Below are 22295 nucleotides of genomic sequence, written 5' to 3' on the forward strand. Positions count from 1 at the left end.
AGGTTAGTGTTAGGCAGATGGAAGGGGTGAGGTTAGTGTTAGGCAGAGGAGAGGGTTGATGTTAGTGTTGGGCAGAGGAGTGGGGTGATGTTAGTGTTGGGCAGAGGAGAGGGGCGATGTTAGTGTTCGGCAGAGGAGAGAGGTGATGTTAGTGTTAGGCAGAGGAAAGGGTTGATGTTAGTGTTGGGCAGAGGAGAGAGGTGAGGTTAGTGTTAGGCAGAGGAGAGGGGTAAGGTTAGTGTTAGGCAGAAGAAGGGGGTGAGGTTATTGTTAGGCAGAGGTGAGGGGTGAGGATAGTGTTAGGCAGAGGAGAAAGGTGAGGATAGTGTTAGGCAGAGGAGAGGGGTGAGGATAGTGTTAGGCAGAGGAGAGGGTGAGGTTATTGTTAGGCAGAGGAAAGTGGTGAGGTTAGTGTTAGGCAGAGGAAAGTGGTGAGGTTAGTATTGGGCAGAGGAGAGGGGTGATGTTAGTGTTGGGCAGAGGAGAGGGGTGATGTTAGTGTTCGACAGAGGAGAGGGGTGAGGTTAGTGCTAGGCAGAGGAGTTTGGTGAGGTTTATGTTATGCAGAGGAGAGTGGTGAGATTAATGATAGGCAGAGGATAGGGTGAGGTTAGTGTTGGGCAGAGGAGAGGGGTGAGGTAAGTGTTAGGCAGAGGAGAGGGGTGAGGTTCGTGTTTGGCAGAGGAGAGGGGTGAGGTTAGTTTTAGGCAGAGGAGAGGGGTGAAGTTAGTGTTTGGCAGAGGAGAGGGGTGAGGTTCGTGTTAGGCAGAGGAGAGGGGTAAGGTTAGTTTTAGGCAGAGGAGAGGGGTGAGGTTAGTGTTTGGCAGAGGAGAGGGGTGAGGTTAGTGTTGGGCAGAGGAGAGGGGTAAGGTTAGTGTTAGGCAGAGGAGAGGGGTGAGGTTCGTGTTTGGCAGAGGAGAGGGGTGAGGTTAGTGTTGGGCAGAGGAGAGGGCTAAGGTTAGTGTTAAGCAGACGAGAAGGGTAAGGTTAGTGTTAGGCAGAGGAAAGGGTTGATGTTAGTGTTAGGCAGAAGAGAGGGGTGAGGTTAGTGTTAGGGAGAGAAGAGGGGTGATATTAGTGTAAGGTAGAGGAGAGGGGTGAGGTTAGTGTTCGGCTAAGGAGAGGGGTGAGGTGGTGTTAGGCACAGTAGATGGGTGAGGTTGGTGTTAGGCAGAGGAGAGGGGTGAGGTTGGTGTTAGGCAGAGGAGAGGGGTGAGGTTGGTGTTAGGCAGAAGAGAGGGGTGAGGTTAATGTTAGGCAGAAGAGAGGGGTGAGGTTAGTGTTGGGCAGAAGAAAGGGGTGTGGTTATTGTTAGGCAGCGGAGAGGGGTGAGGATAGTGTTAGGCAGAGGAGAAGGTGATGTTAGTGTTAGGCAGAGGAGAGGGGTGAGGTTAGTGTTAGGCAGAGGAGAGGGGCGATGTTAGTGTTAGGCAGAAGACAAGGGTGAGGTTAGGGATAGGCAGAGGAGGGGGGTGATGTTAGTGTTAGGCAGAGGAGGGGGGTGAGGTTAGTGTTAGGCAGAGGAGAGGGGTGAGGTTAGTGTTAGGCAGAAGAGAAGGGTGAGGTTAGGGATAGGTAGAGGAGAGCGGTGAGGTTAGTGTTAGGCAGAGGAGAGAGGTGAGGTTAGTGTTAGGCAGAGGAGAGGGGTGAGGTTTGTGCTAGACAAAGGAGAAGGGTGAGGTTAGTATTAGGTAGAAGAGCAGGGGAAGGTTAGCGATAGGCCAAAGAGAAGGGTGAGGTTAGTGATAGGCAGAAGAGAAGGGTGAGGTTAGCGTTAGGCAGAGGAGAGGATGAGGTTAGTGTTAGGCAGAGGAGAGGGGTGAGGTTAGTGTTAGGCAGAGGAGAGGGGTGAGGTTAGTGCTAGACAAAGTAGAAGGGTGAGGTTAGTGATAGGCAGAAGAGAAGGGTGAGGTTAGCGTTAGGCAGAGGAGAGGATGAGGTTAGTGTTAGGCAGAGGAGAGGGGTGAGGTTAGTGTTAGGCAGAGGAGAGGGGTGAGGTTAGTGCTAGACAAAGTAGAAGGGTGAGGTTAGTGATAGGCAGAAGAGAAGGGTGAGGTTAGCGTTAGGCAGAGGAGAGGATGAGGTTAGTGTTAGGCAGAGGAGAGGGGTGAGGTTAGTGTTAGGCAGAGGAGAGGGGTGAGGTTAGCGTTAGGCAGAGTAGAGGGGGAGATTATTGTTAGGCATAGGAGAGGGTGCGGTTACTGTTAGTCAGAGGAGAGGAAGTATTAGGTAGAAGAGCGGGGTAAGGCTAACATTAACCTCACCCCTCTCTTCTGCCTAACACCAACCTACTCACACGTAGGCAGCAGTGTGGTAGATTATGCTGTCACAGACACAGATCCCATAAACATCAATGCCCTCATAGTCACCCCTGAAACACACCTGTCAGACCACAGCCAAATCCTGCTGTACCTGAAATCCACCGACAAACCAACCACACAGCAGCCTCATCAGACCGGTCTCTACAAGCTGCCACCACCCCTCAAATGGCCCAAACAGTCTGCCACCGAATACACCAACATGACCAAAACTGCCAAAATCCAAGAACTGCTGACAAACTTTTATAACAACCCATATGAACCAAACCAACAAGGTGTCAGCCATGCAGTGAAGGACTTCAGTAACATCCTACATACCATGGCAGTACAAGCAGGCCTCAAGCAGACCAACTTCAAGAGATCCACAAATAAACAGTCCCAAAAATGGTTTGACAGTGAATGCAAGGCTCTACGTAATTCGCTAAGGGCAGCCTCTAACCAAAAACACAGAGACCCCAACAACCGAGACCTAAGGGAAACCCATGACCACCTACAGAGACAATACAAAGACACCCTCAGGCAGAAAAAACAGAGCCACATCTCCCACAAACTCCAACAGCTGGAGGACTCCCTCCAAGACAACTCATTCTGGGAGACCTGGAACCATATCGGTGCAAAGCCTAAAAAAAGCCCTCTTCATATCCAAAATGGCCACATCTGGCTCCACTACTTCAGGAACCTCTACAAAGACATCCCAGAAAATGCCCAAACCCTGGAGCAGAAACAAATAGCCGCAAAACTGAAGGACATGGAGGAGACAATCAAGGACTTTCAAAACCCTCTGGATACACCAATCACGGTGCAGGAAATAAGAGAAAGAACAAAGCTGATAAAATGTAAGAAGGCTAGCGGTACCGATGGCATCCTGCCAGAGATGATCAAATACAGCCCCCCGGACATACATGAGGCACTCGCAAGACTATTCAACCTTATCCTGAGGGCGGGCTCCTTTCCTCAGGCCTGGAGTGAAGGCCTCATAACACCCATCTACAAGAATGGAGACAGATATGATCCAGCAAACTACAGAGGAATCTGTGTCAGCAGCACACTGGGGAAACTGTTTAACAGCATCATCAATAAGAGGATCCTCTCCTTCCTCACACAGCAGGACGTACTCAGCAAAAGCCAAGCCGGGTTCATGCCAAACCACCGCACAACCGACCACATCTACACACTGCACAGCCTCATCAAGACCCATGTCCACAACTCACGTGGCAAAATACACGCTTGCTTTGTTGATTTTAAGAAGGCGTTTGACTCAGTGTGGCACCCAGGCCTTTTCCTAAAACTCCTAGAGAGTGGAATAGGAGGAAAAACCTATGATGTCATCAAGAGTTCATATACTGGGAACCAATGCAGTGTGAAAGTAGATGGGAAGAGAAGTGCGTTCTTCAAGCAGGGTCGAGGAGTCAGGCAGGGCTGCAGTCTGAGCCCAACACTCTTTAACATATACATTAACCAACTGGCTGTAGCCCTGGAATCCTTCCCAGCTCCAGGCCTCCTCCTGCATGACCGTGAGGTGAAGTTCCTGCTGTATGGCAGATGACCTTGTGCTGCTCTCCCCAACAGAGAAAGGACTACAGGACAGCCTGTCAGTATTGGAGACTTTCTGTACCACATGGGCACTGCCCATCAACCCAAAGAAGACAAAAGTGATGGTGTTCCAGAGGAAGAATGGAAATAAAACCCCTACCTCCTCATTTATATTAAATGGCTCCCCACTGGTGTCCACTAACAGCTACACCTACCTGGGGCTGGAGATCAACCAATCAGGAAGCTTTAAACCAGCAGTACAGGCCCTGAAAGACAAAGCCCGCAGAACATTTTATGCCATCAGAAGACAGCTTTACCACCTAAAACCACCAGTGAGAGTGTGGGCAAAGATATTCGACAGCATCATCACCCCAATCCTGCTCTATAGCAGTGAGGTATGGGGCCCGGTCACCTACCCTGACCAATCAAAATGGGACTCCAGCCCAACAGAAATCTTCCATCTAGAGTTCTGCAAGTATCTCCTCCAAGTCCATCGAAGCACTTCAAACTCAGCTTGCCGGGCAGAGCTAGGCAGGTTCCCACTATGGCTTACTATCCAGCAGAGGGCACTCTCATACTGGGCGCATATACAGAGCAGCAACCCCAGCACTTACCACCATAAAGCCTCACTGAGCCAGGGGGGCGAGGCCATACCACGCGCTCTCAAGCAAAGCATCAGCAGCCAGCCTAGCCAAGGCCACCAACACAGGCTGACAAAAGCCCAAATAAAACAGACTATAGAAAGCTGCAAGGAACGATACATAGAGGAATGGAGAAGTGACATAAAGAATTCCAAGAAACTCGCTGTCTATCAATCACTACAGAGGGAGTACACAATGGCTCCATATCTGGGGAGGCTACATCACCACAAAGACAGACAGGTCTTGAGTTTGTACCGTCTGAGTGCCCACAGCCTGGAGATAGAGACAGGGCGGCACAGACAGACATGGAAGCCCCGGGAGGAGAGACTGTGCAGACAATGCGACCAGGAGGTCTTGGAGGATGAGGCCCACTTCCTGCTACACTGCAGCAAATATGCACCTGTGAGGACCGCCCACTTCCAGAGACTCTCCGCCCACATCCAGGATTTTACCTCCACAGATGAGGAGCGGAAACTCTACATCCTACTGGGGGAGGAGGAAACAACCGTGCAAATAGCTGCCCGATATGTCACAGCCTGCCACCAACTGAGAGGAACATGATACCACATGGACTGTATTCCCCCCCAATACCCCCCTATGGACTGTATATCCCAGTCCCCCATGCTGCCCCTTACATCATCCACACACCTATGGACTATATACCCCAACTCCCTATATCCTTCCCTATTCCCACAAACCCCCCCCCCCCCCATGTTAATGTTTTGTCTTGTTTTGCTTTGGCAATGCTAAATGTATTTGGTCCTGCCAATAAAGCTTTTTTGGATTTGGATAGGCCGAAGAGAAGGGTGAGGTTAGTGATAGGCAGAGGAGAGGGGTGAGGTTAGTGTTAGGCTGAGAAGAGGAGTGAGGTTGGTTTTAGGCATAAGAGAAGGGTGAGGTTAGTATTAGGCAGAGGAGAGGGGTGAGGTCAGTGTTAGGCAGAGTAGAGGGGTGAGGTTAATGTTAGGCAGAGGAGAGGGGTGAGGTAAGTGTTAGGCAGAGGAGAGGGGTGAGGTTAGTATTAGGTAGAAGAGCAGGGTAAGGTTAGTGATAGGCCGAAGAGAAGGGTGAGGTTAGTGATAGAGGAGAGGGGTAAGATTAGTGTTAGGCAGAAGAAGGGGGTGAGGTTATTGTTAGGCAGAGGTGAGGGGTGAGGATAGTGTTAGGCAGAGGAGAAAGGTGAGGATAGTGTTAGGCAGAGGAGAGGGGTGAGGATAGTGTTAGGCAGAGGAGAGGGTGAGGTTATTGTTAGGCAGAGGAAAGTGGTGAGGTTAGTGTTAGGCAGAGGAAAGTGGTGAGGTTAGTGTTGGGCAGAGGAGAGGGGTGATGTTAGTGTTGGGCAGAGGAGAGGGGTGATGTTAGTGTTCGACAGAGGAGAGGGGTGAGGTTAGTGCTAGGCAGAGGAGATTGGTGAGGTTTATGTTATGCAGAGGAGAGTGGTGAGATTAATGATAGGCAGAGGATAGGGTGAGGTTAGTGTTGGGCAGAGGAGAGGGGTGAGGTAAGTGTTAGGCAGAGGAGAGGGGTGAGGTTAGTTTTTGGCAGAGGAGAGGGGTGAGGTTAGTGTTAGGCAGAGGAGAGGGGTGAGGTTCATGTTTGGCAGAGGAGAGGGGTGAGGTTAGTGTTGGGCAGAGGAGAGGGCTAAGGTTAGTGTTAAGCAGAAGAGAAGGGTAAGGTTAGTGTTAGGCAGAGGAAAGGGTTGATGTTAGTGTTAGGCAGAAGAGAGGGGTGAGGTTAGTGTTAGGGAGAGAAGAGGGGTGAGGTTTATGTTATGCAGAGGAGAGTGGTGAGATTAATGATAGGCAGAGGATAGGGTGAGGTTAGTGTTGGGCAGAGGAGAGGGGTGAGGTAAGTGTTAGGCAGAGGAGAGGGGTAAGGTTAGTTTTAGGCAGAGGAGAGGGGTGAGGTTAGTGTTTGGCAGAGGAGAGGGGTGAGGTTAGTGTTAGGCAGAGGAGAGGGGTGAGGTTCATGTTTGGCAGAGGAGAGGGGTGAGGTTAGTGTTGGGCAGAGGAGAGGGCTAAGGTTAGTGTTAAGCAGAAGAGAAGGGTAAGGTTAGTGTTAGGCAGAGGAAAGGGTTGATGTTAGTGTTAGGCAGAAGAGAGGGGTGAGGTTAGTGTTAGGGAGAGAAGAGGGGTGATATTAGTGTTAGGTAGAGGAGAGGGGTGAGGTTAGTGTTCGGCTAAGGAGAGGGGTGAGGTGGTGTTAGGCACAGTAGATGGGTGAGGTTGGTGTTAGGCAGAGGAGAGGGGTGAGGTTGGTGTTAGGCAGAGGAGAGAGGTGAGGTTGGTGTTAGGCAGAAGAGAGGGGTGAGGTTAATGTTAGGCAGAAGAGAGGGGTGAGGTTAGTGTTCGGCAGAAGAAAGGGGTGTGGTTATTGTTAGGCAGCAGAGAGGGGTGAGGATAGTGTTAGGCAGAGGAGAAGGTGATGTTAGTGTTAGGCAGAGGAGAGGGGTGAGGTTAGTGTTAGGCAGAGGAGAGGGGCGATGTTAGTGTTAGGCAGAAGACAAGGGTGAGGTTAGGGATAGGCAGAGGAGGGGGGTGATGTTAGTGTTAGGCAGAGGAGGGGGGTGAGGTTAGTGTCAGGCAGAGGAGAGGGGTGAGGTTAGTGTTAGGCAGAAGAGAAGGGTGAGGTTAGGGATAGGTAGAGGAGAGCGGTGAGGTTAGTGTTAGGCAGAGGAGAGAGGTGAGGTTAGTGTTAGGCAGAGGAGAAGGGTGAGGTTTGTGCTAGACAAAGGAGAAGGGTGAGGTTAGTATTAGGTAGAAGAGCAGGGGAAGGTTAGTGATAGGCCAAAGAGAAGGGTGAGGTTAGTGATAAGCAGAAGAGAAGGGTGAGGTTAGCGTTAGGCAGAGGAGAGGATGAGGTTAGTGTTAGGCAGAGGAGAGGGGTGAGGTTAGTGTTAGGCAGAGGAGAGGGGTGAGGTTAGTGCTAGACAAAGGAGAAGGGTGAGGTTAGTGATAGGCAGAAGAGAAGGGTGAGGTTAGCGTTAGGCAGAGGAGAGGATGAGGTTAGTGTTAGGCAGAGGAGAGGGGTGAGGTTAGTGTTAGGCAGAGGAGAGGGGTGAGGTTAGCGTTAGGCAGAGTAGAGGGGGAGATTATTGTTAGGCGTAGGAGAGGGGTGCGGTTACTGTTAGTCAGAGGAGAGGAAGTATTAGGTAGAAGAGCGGGGTAAGGTTAGTGATAGGCCGAAGAGAAGGGTGAGGTTAGTGATAGGCAGAGGAGAGGGGTGAGGTTAGTGTTAGGCTGAGAAGAGGAGTGAGGTTGGTTTTAGGCATAAGAGAAGGGTGAGGTTAGTATTAGGCAGAGGAGAGGGGTGAGGTTTGTGTTAGGCAGAGGAGAGGGGTAAAGTTAATGTTAGGCAGAGGAGAGGGGTGAGGTAAGTGTTAGGCAGAGGAGAGGGGTGAGGTTAGTATTAGGTAGAAGAGCGGGGTAAGGTTAGTGATAGGCCGAAGAGAAGGGTGAGGTTAGTGATAGAGGAGAGGGGTAAGATTAGTGTTAGGCAGAGGAGAGGGGTAAGGTTAGTGTTAGGCAGAGGAGAGGGGTGGGGTTAGTGTTAGGCAGAGGAGAGGGGTAAGGTTGGTGTGAGGCAAAGGATAGGGGTGAGGTTAGTATTAGGTAGAAGAGCGGGGTGAGGTTAGTGATAGGCAGAGGAGAGGGGTGAGGTTAGTGTTAGGCTGAGAAGAGGAGTGAGGTTGGTTTAAGGCATAAGAGAGGGGTGAGGTTAGTGTTAGGTGTCGAGATGATCCTGCACTGGGAAAATAGGAAGGTCAGATCACACTTGGAAAAAAAAAAGATACACGCCAAACACCTACCAAAAGCTGCCAAACTCAAATATTGAAAATGGGGGCAGCAAAATCTAATGGCTTCACCACCTCCTGTGAGCTGCACATGTGCAGTCTTGGGAGACGCTATTTTTGACACAGAGCAGAAATTGTCAGGACATCGGCAGAATTCCATGTAAAGGGACGTGTTAGTAGTAAGGATGATCACAGATATGCAAATTCTTCCGAGTTGATGCAAATTTTTATGCAAATGTATGCAGTTTGAAAATGGACCAGTTAATTTAAACCCAGGTTTAAACTGATTGGTCCTTTCTCAAGCTGCAAATATTGGCATACAAATGTGCATGATTTCGGAACAATTTGCATCTCATTGATCATCCCTAGTTAGTAGTAGTAAAATCACTTCAAGCTTTGCTTCTTATGGAAGCACGCTGCCACCACATCTTCTCTTGTGCAGTTCAGTACTGCTGATATCCCTCCATAGGCTTGTTGACTGCAGCTACCAGACTACCAGGCATCGGACAGGGGGAGGTTAGTTAGTTAGTTAGGCAAGGGAGAGGGGTGGAGTTTGTGTTAGGCAAAGGAGAGAGGTGGAATTAGTGTTAGGCAGAGGAGAGGGTGAGGTTATTGTTAGGCAGAGGAAAGTGGTGAGGTTAGTGTTAGGCAGAGGAGATTGGTGAGGTTTATGTTATGCAGAGGAGAGTGGTGAGATTAATGATAGGCAGAGGATAGGGTGAGGTTAGTGTTGGGCAGAGGAGAGGGGTGAGGTAAGTGTTAGGCAGAGGAGAGGGGTGAGGTTAGTTTTTGGCAGAGGAGAGGGGTGAGGTTAGTGTTAGGCAGAGGAGAGGGGTGAGGTTCATGTTTGGCAGAGGAGAGGGGTGAGGTTAGTGTTGGGCAGAGGAGAGGGCTAAGGTTAGTGTTAAGCAGAAGAGAAGGGTAAGGTTAGTGTTAGGCAGAGGAAAGGGTTGATGTTAGTGTTAGGCAGAAGAGAGGGGTGAGGTTAGTGTTAGGGAGAGAAGAGGGGTGAGGTTTATGTTATGCAGAGGAGAGTGGTGAGATTAATGATAGGCAGAGGATAGGGTGAGGTTAGTGTTGGGCAGAGGAGAGGGGTGAGGTAAGTGTTAGGCAGAGGAGAGGGGTAAGGTTAGTTTTAGGCAGAGGAGAGGGGTGAGGTTAGTGTTTGGCAGAGGAGAGGGGTGAGGTTAGTGTTAGGCAGAGGAGAGGGGTGAGGTTCATGTTTGGCAGAGGAGAGGGGTGAGGTTAGTGTTGGGCAGAGGAGAGGGCTAAGGTTAGTGTTAAGCAGAAGAGAAGGGTAAGGTTAGTGTTAGGCAGAGGAAAGGGTTGATGTTAGTGTTAGGCAGAAGAGAGGGGTGAGGTTAGTGTTAGGGAGAGAAGAGGGGTGATATTAGTGTAAGGTAGAGGAGAGGGGTGAGGTTAGTGTTCGGCTAAGGAGAGGGGTGAGGTGGTGTTAGGCACAGTAGATGGGTGAGGTTGGTGTTAGGCAGAGGAGAGGGGTGAGGTTGGTGTTAGGCAGAGGAGAGAGGTGAGGTTGGTGTTAGGCAGAAGAGAGGGGTGAGGTTAATGTTAGGCAGAAGAGAGGGGTGAGGTTAGTGTTGGGCAGAAGAAAGGGGTGTGGTTATTGTTAGGCAGCGGAGAGGGGTGAGGATAGTGTTAGGCAGAGGAGAAGGTGATGTTAGTGTTAGGCAGAGGAGAGGGGTGAGGTTAGTGTTAGGCAGAGGAGAGGGGCGATGTTAGTGTTAGGCAGAAGACAAGGGTGAGGTTAGGGATAGGCAGAGGAGGGGGGTGATGTTAGTGTTAGGCAGAGGAGGGGGGTGAGGTTAGTGTCAGGCAGAGGAGAGGGGTGAGGTTAGTGTTAGGCAGAAGAGAAGGGTGAGGTTAGGGATAGGTAGAGGAGAGCGGTGAGGTTAGTGTTAGGCAGAGGAGAGAGGTGAGGTTAGTGTTAGGCAGAGGAGAAGGGTGAGGTTTGTGCTAGACAAAGGAGAAGGGTGAGGTTAGTATTAGGTAGAAGAGCAGGGGAAGGTTAGTGATAGGCCAAAGAGAAGGGTGAGGTTAGTGATAAGCAGAAGAGAAGGGTGAGGTTAGCGTTAGGCAGAGGAGAGGATGAGGTTAGTGTTAGGCAGAGGAGAGGGGTGAGGTTAGTGTTAGGCAGAGGAGAGGGGTGAGGTTAGTGCTAGACAAAGGAGAAGGGTGAGGTTAGTGATAGGCAGAAGAGAAGGGTGAGGTTAGCGTTAGGCAGAGGAGAGGATGAGGTTAGTGTTAGGCAGAGGAGAGGGGTGAGGTTAGTGTTAGGCAGAGGAGAGGGGTGAGGTTAGCGTTAGGCAGAGTAGAGGGGGAGATTATTGTTAGGCGTAGGAGAGGGGTGCGGTTACTGTTAGTCAGAGGAGAGGAAGTATTAGGTAGAAGAGCGGGGTAAGGTTAGTGATAGGCCGAAGAGAAGGGTGAGGTTAGTGATAGGCAGAGGAGAGGGGTGAGGTTAGTGTTAGGCTGAGAAGAGGAGTGAGGTTGGTTTTAGGCATAAGAGAAGGGTGAGGTTAGTATTAGGCAGAGGAGAGGGGTGAGGTTAGTGTTAGGCAGAGTAGAGGGGTGAGGTTTGTGTTAGGCAGAGGAGAGGGGTAAAGTTAATGTTAGGCAGAGGAGAGGGGTGAGGTAAGTGTTAGGCAGAGGAGAGGGGTGAGGTTAGTATTAGGTAGAAGAGCGGGGTAAGGTTAGTGATAGGCCGAAGAGAAGGGTGAGGTTAGTGATAGAGGAGAGGGGTAAGATTAGTGTTAGGCAGAGGAGAGGGGTAAGGTTAGTGTTAGGCAGAGGAGAGGGGTGGGGTTAGTGTTAGGCAGAGGAGAGGGGTAAGGTTGGTGTGAGGCAAAGGATAGGGGTGAGGTTAGTATTAGGTAGAAGAGCGGGGTGAGGTTAGTGATAGGCAGAGGAGAGGGGTGAGGTTAGTGTTAGGCTGAGAAGAGGAGTGAGGTTGGTTTAAGGCATAAGAGAGGGGTGAGGTTAGTGTTAGGTGTCGAGATGATCCTGCACTGGGAAAATAGGAAGGTCAGATCACACTTGGAAAAAAAAAAGATACACGCCAAACACCTACCAAAAGCTGCCAAACTCAAATATTGAAAATGGGGGCAGCAAAATCTAATGGCTCCACCACCTCCTGTGAGCTGCACATGTGCAGTCTTGGGAGACGCTATTTTTGACACAGAGCAGAAATTGTCAGGACATCGGCAGAATTCCATGTAAAGGGACGTGTTAGTAGTAAGGATGATCACAGATATGCAAATTCTTCCGAGTTGATGCAAATTTTTATGCAAATGTATGCAGTTTGAAAATGGACCAGTTAATTTAAACCCAGGTTTAAACTGATTGGTCCTTTCTCAAGCTGCAAATATTGGCATACAAATGTGCATGATTTCGGAACAATTTGCATCTCATTGATCATCCCTAGTTAGTAGTAGTAAAATCACTTCAAGCTTTGCTTCTTATGGAAGCACGCTGCCACCACATCTTCTCTTGTGCAGTTCAGTACTGCTGATATCCCTCCATAGGCTTGTTGACTGCAGCTACCAGACTACCAGGCATCGGACAGGGGGAGGTTAGTTAGTTAGTTAGGCAAGGGAGAGGGGTGGAGTTTGTGTTAGGCAAAGGAGAGAGGTGGAATTAGTGTTAGGCAGAGGAGAGGGTTGAGGTTATTGTTAGGCAGAGAGCGGTGAGGTTGGTGTTAGGCAGAGTAGTGGGGTCAGGTTGGTGTTAGGCAGTGGAGAAGGGTCAGGTTAGTGTTAGGCAGAGGAGAAGGGTAAGGATAGTGTAAGGCAGAGGAGAGGGGTGAGGTTAGTGTTAGGCAGAGGAGATGGGTGAGGTTAGTGTTAGGCAGAGTAGAGGGGGAGATTATTGTTAGGCATAGGAGAGGGGTGAGGTTACTGTTAGGCAGAGGAGAGGGGTAAGATTAGTGTTAGGCAGAGGAGAGTGGTGAGGTTAGTGATAAGCAGAAGAGAAGGGTTAGAGATTATTGTTAGGCACAGGAGAAGGGGAGGTTAGTTATGCAGAGGTGAAGGTGAGGTAAATGTTAGCCAGAGGAGAAGCAAGGTTAGTGTTAGGCAGACCACAGGAGTGAGGTTAGTGTTGGAAATGGGAGAGGGGGAGGGTGGTTTTAGGCTGAGGAAAGGGGAAGGTTAATTTTAGGCAAAGGAGAGGGTGGAAATTATTGTTAGGCAGAGGAGAGGTTAGTGTTAGGCAGGGGAGGGGGAGAATTAGTGTTAAGCATAGGAGAGGGGTGAGGTTAGTGTTAGGCAGAGGAAGATGGGCAGTACTCACCAGGCTGGTGCGGCAGCTGATATTGCACAGCAGAAAGATATCCAGCACTTACCAGGCTGAATGATGACCTGTGGGAAAATGCAGTGGGAAAAAAAGATCAGATCACACTTGGAAAAAAATACACTAGTCCAAAAGCTTCCAAACTCAAATAGGAGATGGATGAGGTTAGTCTTGGGCAGAGAAGAAGGATAAGGTTAGTGATAGGCATAGGAAAGGGGTGAGGTTTGTGTTAGGTATGTGAGGAAATGGCTCAAGAGGAAATGGCTCAACAGGAAGATGTTCAGCACTCACCAGGCTGGTGCGGCAGCTGAGATGGAACAGTGGGATGGGAGGAGAGGGGGAGATTAGTGTTAAGAAGAGGATAGGGGTGAGGTTAGTGCTTGGGATAGGAGAGGGGGTGGTAAGTGTTAGGAAGAAGAAAGGAGTGAGGTAAGTTTTAGGCAGAGGAGAGGGTGGAAATAATTATTAGGCAGAGGAGAGGGGTAGGTTAGTGTTAGGCAAGGAAGGGGGGGGATTAGTGTTAGGCATAGGAGAGGGGTAAGGTTAGTGTTAGGCAGAGGAAGATGTGCAGCACTCACCAGACTGATTCGGCAGCTGAGATGGCACAGTGGGATGGGCAGCACTCTCCAGGCAGGTGCAGCAGCTGAGTTTCCACAGCAGAAAGATGTGCAACACTCACCAGGCTGGTGCGGCAGGTGAGGTGGCACAAATGGAAGATGGGCAGCACTCACCAGGCTGGTGCGGCAGGTGAGGTGGCACAAATGGAAGATGGGCAGCACTCACCAGGCTGAAGCGCTATTCATGATCAACTGTGGGAAAATAGGAAGTGCTGATCACACTTGGAAAAAAGGACGGGCTAGAAACATACCAAAAGCTGCTGAACTCAAATAGGAGAGGGGTGAGGTTAGTGTTAGGCAGAAGAGAGAAGTGAGGTTAGTGTTAGGCAGCAGAGAGGGGTGAGGTTAGTGTTAGGCAGCAGGGAGGGGTAAGGTTAGTGTTAGGCAGCGGAGAGGGGTGAGATTAGTGTTAGGCAGGGGGGCGGGGTAAGGTTAGTTTTAGGCAGAGAAGAAGGGTTAGGTTAGTGTTAGGCAGAAGAGAAGGGGGAAGTTAGTGTTAGGCAGAGGGGAGGGATGAGGTTAGATTTAGGCAGAGGAGAGGGATGAGGTTAGTGTTAGGCATAGCAGAGGGGTAGGGTTAGTGTTAGGTAGAAGAGAGGGGTGAGGCTAGTGTTACACAGAGAAGAGGCAGGAGGTTAGTGTTAGGCAGAGGAGAGGAGTATGGTTAGTGTAAGGCAGAGGAGAGGGATGAGGTTAGTGTTAGGCAGAGGAGGGCGATGAGGTTAGTGGCATAGGAGAGGGAGGTGGTAAATGTTAGGAAGAAAAAAGAGGCGAGTTTAGTTTCAGGTAGAGGAGAGGGTGGAGATTATTTTTAGGCAGGCATAGGAGAGGGGAAGTTTAGTGGTAGGCACAGGAGAATGGTAATTTTAGTGTTAGGCAAAGGGGAACTGTGAAGTTATTGTTAGGCATGTGAAGTTATTGTTAGGGACACAAGCTAGAAATTAAAAATCAGTTTAACTTGCCTGGGGCCACTACCAGCCCCCTGCAGCTGTCCCGTGCCCTCACAGTCACTCACGAAGCCACCGGTCCCACGCCTCCAGCTAGTTTAGTTTTCGCTGCGCAGGCCTGGCCATGCGTGTCCTTTTTTATGTTCCCGTCCTCAATAGCGTCCTGCACAGGCGAAGGTCTCTATTGTGGACGGGAACACAAAGAAAAATAGGCGTGGCCAGGCCTATCAGGCCTGTAAGCGAAAATGAAACTAGCTGGCAGCGGGGAACCGGAGGCTCCGTGAGTGACTGCGAGGGCACAGGGCGGCTGGAGGGGGCTGGTAGAAGCCCCAGGAAAGTAAATATGATTTTTTATTTCTGGCTTAAGTGTCCCTTTAAGCATAGGAGAGGGGTAAGATTAGTGTTAGGCAGCAGCTGAGATGGCACAACTGGAAGAAAGCACTTACCAGGCTGAAGCGCTATTCATGATGATCAGTAAGAAAAGAGAAAGGTCAAATCATACTTGGAAAAAAAGACAAAAACCTACCAAAATCTGCTGAACACAAATAGGAGAGGGGTGAGGTTAATGTTAGGCAGAGGAGAGGGGTGGGGTTAGTGTTAGGCAGAGAAGCAAGGTGAGGTTAGCGTTAGGCAGAGGAAAGGGTGAGATTGGTGTAAGGCAAAGGAGAGGGGTGAGGTTAGTGTTAGGCAGAGAAGAGGGGTGAGGTTAGCGTTAGGCAAAGGAGAGGGGTAAGATTGGCGATAGGCAGAGGAGAGGCGTGAGGTTACTGCTAGGCAGAGGAGAGGGGTGAGGATAATAGTTATTACATAGTTATTTTGGTTGAAAAAAGACATACGTCCATCGAGTTCAACCAGTCCATCGATAATGTTAGTCCATCGATAATGTTATGCAGAGTAAAGGGATGAGGTTAGTTTTAGGCAGTAGAGAGGGGTGACAATAGTATTAAGCAGAAGAGATGAATGAGGTTTGTGTTAGGCAAAGGAAAGAGGTGAGGTTAGCGTTAGGCAAAGGAGAGGAGTGAGGTTAGTGTTAGGCAGAGGAGAGGGGTGGGTTTAGTGTTAGGCAGAGGAGAGGGGTGAGGTTAGTGTTAGGCAGAGGAGAGGGGTGGGGTTAGTGTTAGGTAGAGGACAGGGGTGAGGTTAGTGTTAGGCAGAAGAGAGGGGTGACATTAGTGTTGGGCAGAAGAGAGGAGTGAGGTTTGTGTTAGTCAGAAGAGAGGGGTTAGATTAGTATTAGATCACAGTGGAATGGGCAGCACTCACCAAGCTAGTGTGGCAGCTGAGATTACACAGCGTAAAGATGGGCAACACTCACCAGGCTGGTGCGGCAGCTGAGATGGCACAACTGGAAGAAAGCACTTACCAGGCTGAAGCGCTATTCATGATGATCAGTAAGAAAAGAGAAAGGTCAGATTATACTTGGGAAAAAAATACAAAAACCTGCTAAAAGCTGCTGCCCTCAATCTATCCTGAACCAACTGGAGAGCTTCGCTATGTATAATGTTGTTGTATAAGTTGACCACATCCATTGTCACCATCAAATCCAAATCACTACACTCTATGTGATCCAGTATATTCAAAAATGAAGTTGTGTCCTTCAAGCAATATACATCTCCCCTTACAATAGGCTGCAGCCATGAATCAATGAATATGCCCAAAGGTTCCAACAAGGAGTCCACTGCCGACACTATGGGCCACCCTGGTGGGTGTTGCAGGTCTTTATGGATCTTCGGTAAAGTATAAAATACAGAGATTTTTGGGCACACCACAGACTGGCACATTCCCGTGTCTGCATTGTCAGCACTGTAATAGTGTCATAAGGGGATCTGAGGTACGCCACCCATGCACAGGTATTTCGATATCGCTAAAGGATTTTGCGACGTGCGATACGAAGGGGGTGGTCTATCTCATTAAATGCCCTTGTGGTTTGGCCTATATGGGCCAAACCACAAGGGAAATGAAGTCCAGATTGAATGAACACAGGAGCAATATAATGAGCCTTAAGAAAAAGATGAGTGAGAAGATGGATATTAGCGGGGCAACCCCGCTTGCACGCCATTTCGTGGAGTTTAAACACAATGCCAGCCAATTGAGGTGGCACAAAGACAGGAGGGTAGACCTTATGGTAATACCCTCTTGAGGCGGGAGGCCTGGTGGATGGACAAGCTGGGTACCCAGTCACCGGGGGGGGGGTTTGAACGAAGATTTTAGTCTTAGGTGTTATCTGTAATTTTCTTTGCTGCTCTCTACCCTGATAAGGGTTAATCAGGAGTGTTAAGGAGGTACCCGAACCTCCGATTTTAGGTTCGCGAACCCTGTTCGCGAACTTCCGCGAAAGGTTCGGTTCGCGAAAAAGTTCGCGAACCGCAATAGACTTCATTGGGGAGGCGAACTTTCAAAGTTTTAAAAAATTCTATCAACTGGAAAAATGATAGAAAACATGTTTCAAAAGCTCTAATACCTGAAGCCCCACCTAATTGAGTGAAATACACATCACTGCTGGTGGACCCTCCCTCCCTCCTCCAAGCAAGGTCCTTTATACCATTTGCCTACCTACACTAATTAGTTATGGGACAGCTGATACACACTCTGCTAGGGAAATTTTAATTGGCCTCCTCCCTTCTACCCTTCTACCTATTCCCTCCTCCCTCCTACCAGAGGGAGGAGGGTCTCTTCTGCCAGGGAATTATACTATTTTAAAAACCAGTATACATCATACCATAGCTGGTACATCATACCATAGCTGGGAATACATACATGAGTATACATCATACCATAGCTGGGGATACATACATGAGTATACATCATACCATAGCTGGGAATCAAACCCAGATCTCACTGTGTGGTGAGCACGTCACCCTAAGCACTGTACCACTACAGAAGTAAGTGAAGTTAGCCTAAAATTTAACATTTATGCTCAATGCAATAGAACCATTAGGTTGCTTAAAGGAGAACTGTAGTGAGAGGTATATGGAGGCTGCCATATTGATTTCCTTTTAAGCTATACCAGTTGCCTGGCAGCCCTGCTGATCTATTTGGCTGCAGTAATAATAATAATCCAAACATTTGTATAGTGCTTTTCTCCTGTCGGACTCAAAGCGCTCAAGAGCTGCAAGCCACAGAGACACGCTCAAGAGGCCACCCTGCAGTGTTAGGGAGTCTTGCCTTGAACTCCTTACTGAATAGGTACTTGACCTAGCCAGGATTCAAACCCTGGTCTCCCATGTCAAAGGCAGAGCCCTTAACCAGCACACTATCCAGCAACTGTAGTGTGAATCACACCAGAAACAAGCATGCAGCTAATCTTGTCAGATCTTACAAAAATGTCAAACACCAGATCTGCTGCATGCTTGTTCAGGGTCTAGGGCTAAAAGTATTGGAGGCAGAGGATCTGCAGGATAGCCAGGTAACTGGTATTGCTTAAAAGGAAATCAATATGGTAGCCTCCATATACCTTTCACTACAGTTCTCCCTTAAAGGGAACCTTAACTGAGAATGATATGGATGTTTCCTGTAAACAATACCAGTTGCCTGGCAGTCCAGCTGATCTTTGTGACTGCAATAGTGGCTGAATCACACCCTGAAACAAGCATGCAGCTAATCCAGTCTGACTTCAGTCAGAGCACCTGATCTGCATGCTTGTTCAGGGGATGTGGCTAAAAGTATTAGAGACACAGGATCAGCAGGCGATTCAGGCAACTGGTATTATTTTAAAAGGAAAAATCCATATCCTTCTCCGTTTAGGTTCCCTTTAAGGATTTGTAGCATAAAAGCCAACTCACATTGGCTGGGATTTGAACCTGGGTCTCACTGTATGGTGGACAAGCACACTAACCACTATACCAACTGAAGCTGGTCTGAAATTGCTGGCCTGAAATTGCTGGCCTGAAATTTACTATTTATGCTCAATTAGTGTTGGGCGAACACCTAGATGTTCGGGTTCGCAAACGTTCGCCGAACATCGCCGCGATGTTCGGGTGTTCGACCCGAACTCCGAACATAATGGAAGTCAATGGGGACCCGAACTTTCGTGCTTTGTAAAGCTTCCTTACATGCTACATACCCCAAATTTGCAGGGTATGTGCACCTTGGGAGTGGGTACAAGAGGAAAAAAAATTAGCAAAAAGAGCTTATAGTTTTTGAGAAAATCGATTTTAAAGTTTCAAAGGGAAAACTGTCTTTTAAATGCGGGAAATGTCTGTTTTCTTTGCACAGGTAACATGCTTTTTGTCGGCATGCAGTCATAAATGTAATACATATAAGAGGTTCCAGGAAAAGGGACCGGTAACGCTAACCCAGCAGCAGCACACGTGATGGAACAGGAGGAGGGTGGCGCAGGGTCCCTACAATGCTAGAAAATTTGGTACTGCTGAGCCATTGCCCTTTGAAAAGATGTGAGATTTTGGAAAGTGAAATAGGGAGGCAATGAAAGTCTATGGGGGATTTTACCAATTTTGGACCCCTGTAACTCTGGTTTGCAGAGATGTAGGGACCCCATCTTTGGAATCCAAGTCTAACAATATGTCTTCTACCTGCATGAGACATTTCGTGAAATTCAGACGTTGCTAACGGCCATGGCTGAGATTTATGTACGTCACCATCACTACCATTGAAATAACCCAAATAAACAGGTTTTTGTAACCCTAGGCTATGACCTCTTCGGCCTAGGGGCCCGAAACTCACCAGTCATGTTCCCCCTAAGGGTCCCTACAATGCTAGAAAATTTGCCACTGCTGATCAATTGCCCTTTGAAAAGATGTGAGATTTTGGAACTGTAAATAGGAGGCCCAATGAAAGCCTATGGGGGATTTTACCAATTTTGGACCCCTGTAACTCTGGTTTGCAGAGATGTAGGGACCCCATCTTTGGAATCCAAGTCTAACAATATGTCTTCTACCTGCATGAGACATTTCGTGAAATTCAGACGTTGTTAACGGCCATGGCCGAGATTTATGTACGTCACCATCACTACCATTGAAATAGCCCAAATAAACAGGTTTTTGTGACCCTAGGCTATGACCTCTTCGGCCTAGGACTGCATTGAACGCGACCCACGCATTGTGCGCATTCTGGACAACACCAATTACTGGGTTTATACCCTTCTGGATCCACGGTACAAACACAATGTTCCAAAACTGCTTGAAGAAAGAGTCTGACAGGTCAAAATGGAAGAATACCAGCAGGCCCTTGTGGAGACTTTAAAGAGGAGATTGACATCCTCCCCCTCCTCTAGCCAGTTGTTCGCCGACAGACTGACTTCCGCAAACCCAGGACGACCAGGAGGGCAGCAAACAACACAAGCCGCAGCTAGTGCCCAAAAGGGAATGGTATCGGCAGTGTCCTTGGAGTGGGAAAATTTTCTGACACCCATGCAGCAGCACACAGAACAGCAAGCGTGCAGATCCACCTCCAACACCGATCGCCTGGAGAAGATGGTCAAGGACTACATGTCAGATGGCATAGCTGTGTTGAACAATCCATCTGCACCCTTCAACTATTGGGTATCGAAGCTAGACACCTGGCACAAACTGGCAATGTACGCAATAGAGGTGCTGGCTTGCCCGGCAGCCAGCGTTATGTCGGAACGCTGTTTCAGTGCTGCCGGAGGCATTGTCACAGATCGGCGTATCCGCCTCTCCACAGAAAATGCAGACCGTCTGACTCAAATTAAAATGAATCAATCCTGGATTGGAAACGACTACGCAACACTCCCGGACCCCAACCAAGTAACATGAACAATGAACATCTGTGATGGGTTAGCGTTTCCGGTCCCTGTTTATTGAACCTCTCATCTGTATTACATTTATGACTGCATGGCGACAAAACGCAAATTGCTATCCGCACGCTTCTTGTCCTCATGCAAGGCCTGGGTTGTTGTGTCTCAAAGCGTGGCCTTCTCCTCCTGCGCCACCCTCCTCCTGTTCCATCACGTGTGCTGCTGCTGGGTTAGCGTTACCAGTCCCTTTTCCTGGAACCTCTTATATGTATTACATTTATGACTGCATGCCGACAAAAAGCATGTTACCTGTGCAAAGAAAACAGACATTTTCAGCATTTAAAAGACAGTTTTCCCTTTGAAACTTTAAAATCGATTTTCTCAAAAACTATAAGCTCTTTTTGCTAAATTTTTTTTCCTCTTGTACCCACTCCCAAGGTGCATATACCCTGTAAATTTGGGGTATGTAGCATATAAGGAGGCTTTACAAAGCACGAAAGTTCGGGTCCCCATTGACTTCCATTATGTTCGGAGTTCGGCTCGAACACCCGAACATCGCGGCTATGTTCGGCCCGAACCCGAACATCTAGATGTTCGCCCAACACTACACGTGACCCGTTCGGCCAATCACAGCGCTAGCCGAACGTTCGGGTAACGTTCGGCCATGCGCTCTTAGTTCGGCCATATGGCCGAACAGTTTGGCCGAACACCATCAGGTGTTCGGCCGAACTCGAACATCACCCGAACAGGGTGATGTTCTGCAGAACCCGAACAGTGGCGACCACTGTTCGCCCAACACTATGCTCAATACAAGAGAAAAAGTAGACAAGACAAATAACATTTATATCACACTTTTCTCCTGGCGGACTCAAAGGACCAGAGCTGCAGCCACTAGGACATGCTCTATAGGCAGTAGCAGTGTTAGGAAGACTTGCCTAAGGTCTCCTACTGAATAGGTGCTGGCTTACTGAACAGACAGAGCTGAGATTTGAACTCTGGTCTCCTTTGTCAGAGGCAGCACCCTTATCCATTACACCATGCAGCCACTGCTTACAGATATTTAGCCAGACATGGCCTTCTCTTTTGTGTTATTTGTCTTGTCTACTTTTTCTCTTGTATTGAGCATAAATAGTAAATTTTAGGCCAGCAATTTCAGGCCAGCTTCAGTTGGTATAGTGGTTAGTGTGCTTGTCCACCATACAGTGAGACCCAGGTTCAAATCCCAGCCAATGTGAGTTGGCTTTTATGCTACAAATCCTTAAAGGGAACCTAAACGGAGAATGATATGGATTTTTCCTTTTAAAATAATACCAGTTGCCTGAATCGCCTGCTGATCCTGTGTCTCTAATACTTTTAGCCACATCCCCTGAACAAGCATGCAGATCAGGTGCTCTGACTGAAGTCAGACTGGATTAGCTGCATGCTTGTTTCAGGGTGTGATTCAGCCACTATTGCAGTCACAAAGATCAGCTGGACTGCCAGGCAACTGGTATTGTTTACAGGAAACATCCATATCATTCTCAGTTAAGGTTCCCTTTAAAGGAGAACTGTAGTGAAAGGTATATGGAGGCTACCATATTGATTTCCTTTTAAGCAATACCAGTTACCTGGCTATCCTGCAGATCCTCTGCCTCCAATACTTTTAGCCCTAGACCCTGAACAAGCATGCAGCAGATCTGGTGTTTGACATTTTTGTAAGATCTGACAAGATTAGCTGCATGCTTGTTTCTGGTGTGATTCACACTACAGTGGCTGAATTAGTGTACTGGTTAAGGGCTCTGCCTTTGACATGGTAGATCAGGGTTTGAATCCTGGCTAGGTCAAGTACCTATTCAGTAAGCAGTTCAAGGCAAGACTCCCTAACACTGCAGGGTGGCCTCTTGAGCGCGTCCCTGTGGCTTGCAGCTCTTGAGCGCTTTGAGTCCGACAGGAGAAAAGCACTATACAAATGTTTGGATTATTATTATTACTGCAGCCAAATAGATCAGCAGGGCTGCCAGGCAACTGGTATAGCTTAAAAGGAAATCAATATGGCAGCCTCCATATACCTCTCACTACAGTTCTCCTTTAAGCAACCTAATGGTTCTATTGCATTGAGCATAAATGTTAAATTTTAGGCTAGCTTCACTTACTTCGGTAGTGGTACAGTGCTTGGGGTGACGTGCCCACCACACAGTGAGATCTGGGTTCGATTCCCAGCTATGGTATGATGTATACTCATGTATGTATCCCCAGCTATGGTATGATGTATACTCATGTATGTATTCCCAGCTATGGTATGATGTACCAGCTATGGTATGATGTATACTGGTTTTTAAAATAGTATAATTCCCTGGCAGAAGAGACCCTCCTCCCTCCGGTAGGAGGGAATAGGTAGAAGGGTAGAAAGGGAGGAGGGAGGTGGGAGGAGGCCAATTAAAAT

General features: G+C 48.5%; 1 long non-coding RNA gene across 1 annotated transcript in view; it reads right to left on the reverse strand.

Moving 5' to 3' along the window:
- LOC137524602 (uncharacterized) overlaps nucleotides 1-22295 on the reverse strand; it is a 59781-nt gene that overhangs the window by 28153 nt on the left and 9333 nt on the right. Inside the window, exon 2 of the long non-coding RNA XR_011022731.1 lies at nucleotides 12594-12661. This is a non-coding gene — a long non-coding RNA (uncharacterized lncRNA). The remainder of the gene's footprint in view (nucleotides 1-12593; nucleotides 12662-22295) is intronic.

Source organism: Hyperolius riggenbachi, chromosome 7 (assembly GCF_040937935.1).
Source record: "Hyperolius riggenbachi isolate aHypRig1 chromosome 7, aHypRig1.pri, whole genome shotgun sequence".
Lineage (NCBI taxonomy): Eukaryota > Metazoa > Chordata > Amphibia > Anura > Hyperoliidae > Hyperolius > Hyperolius riggenbachi.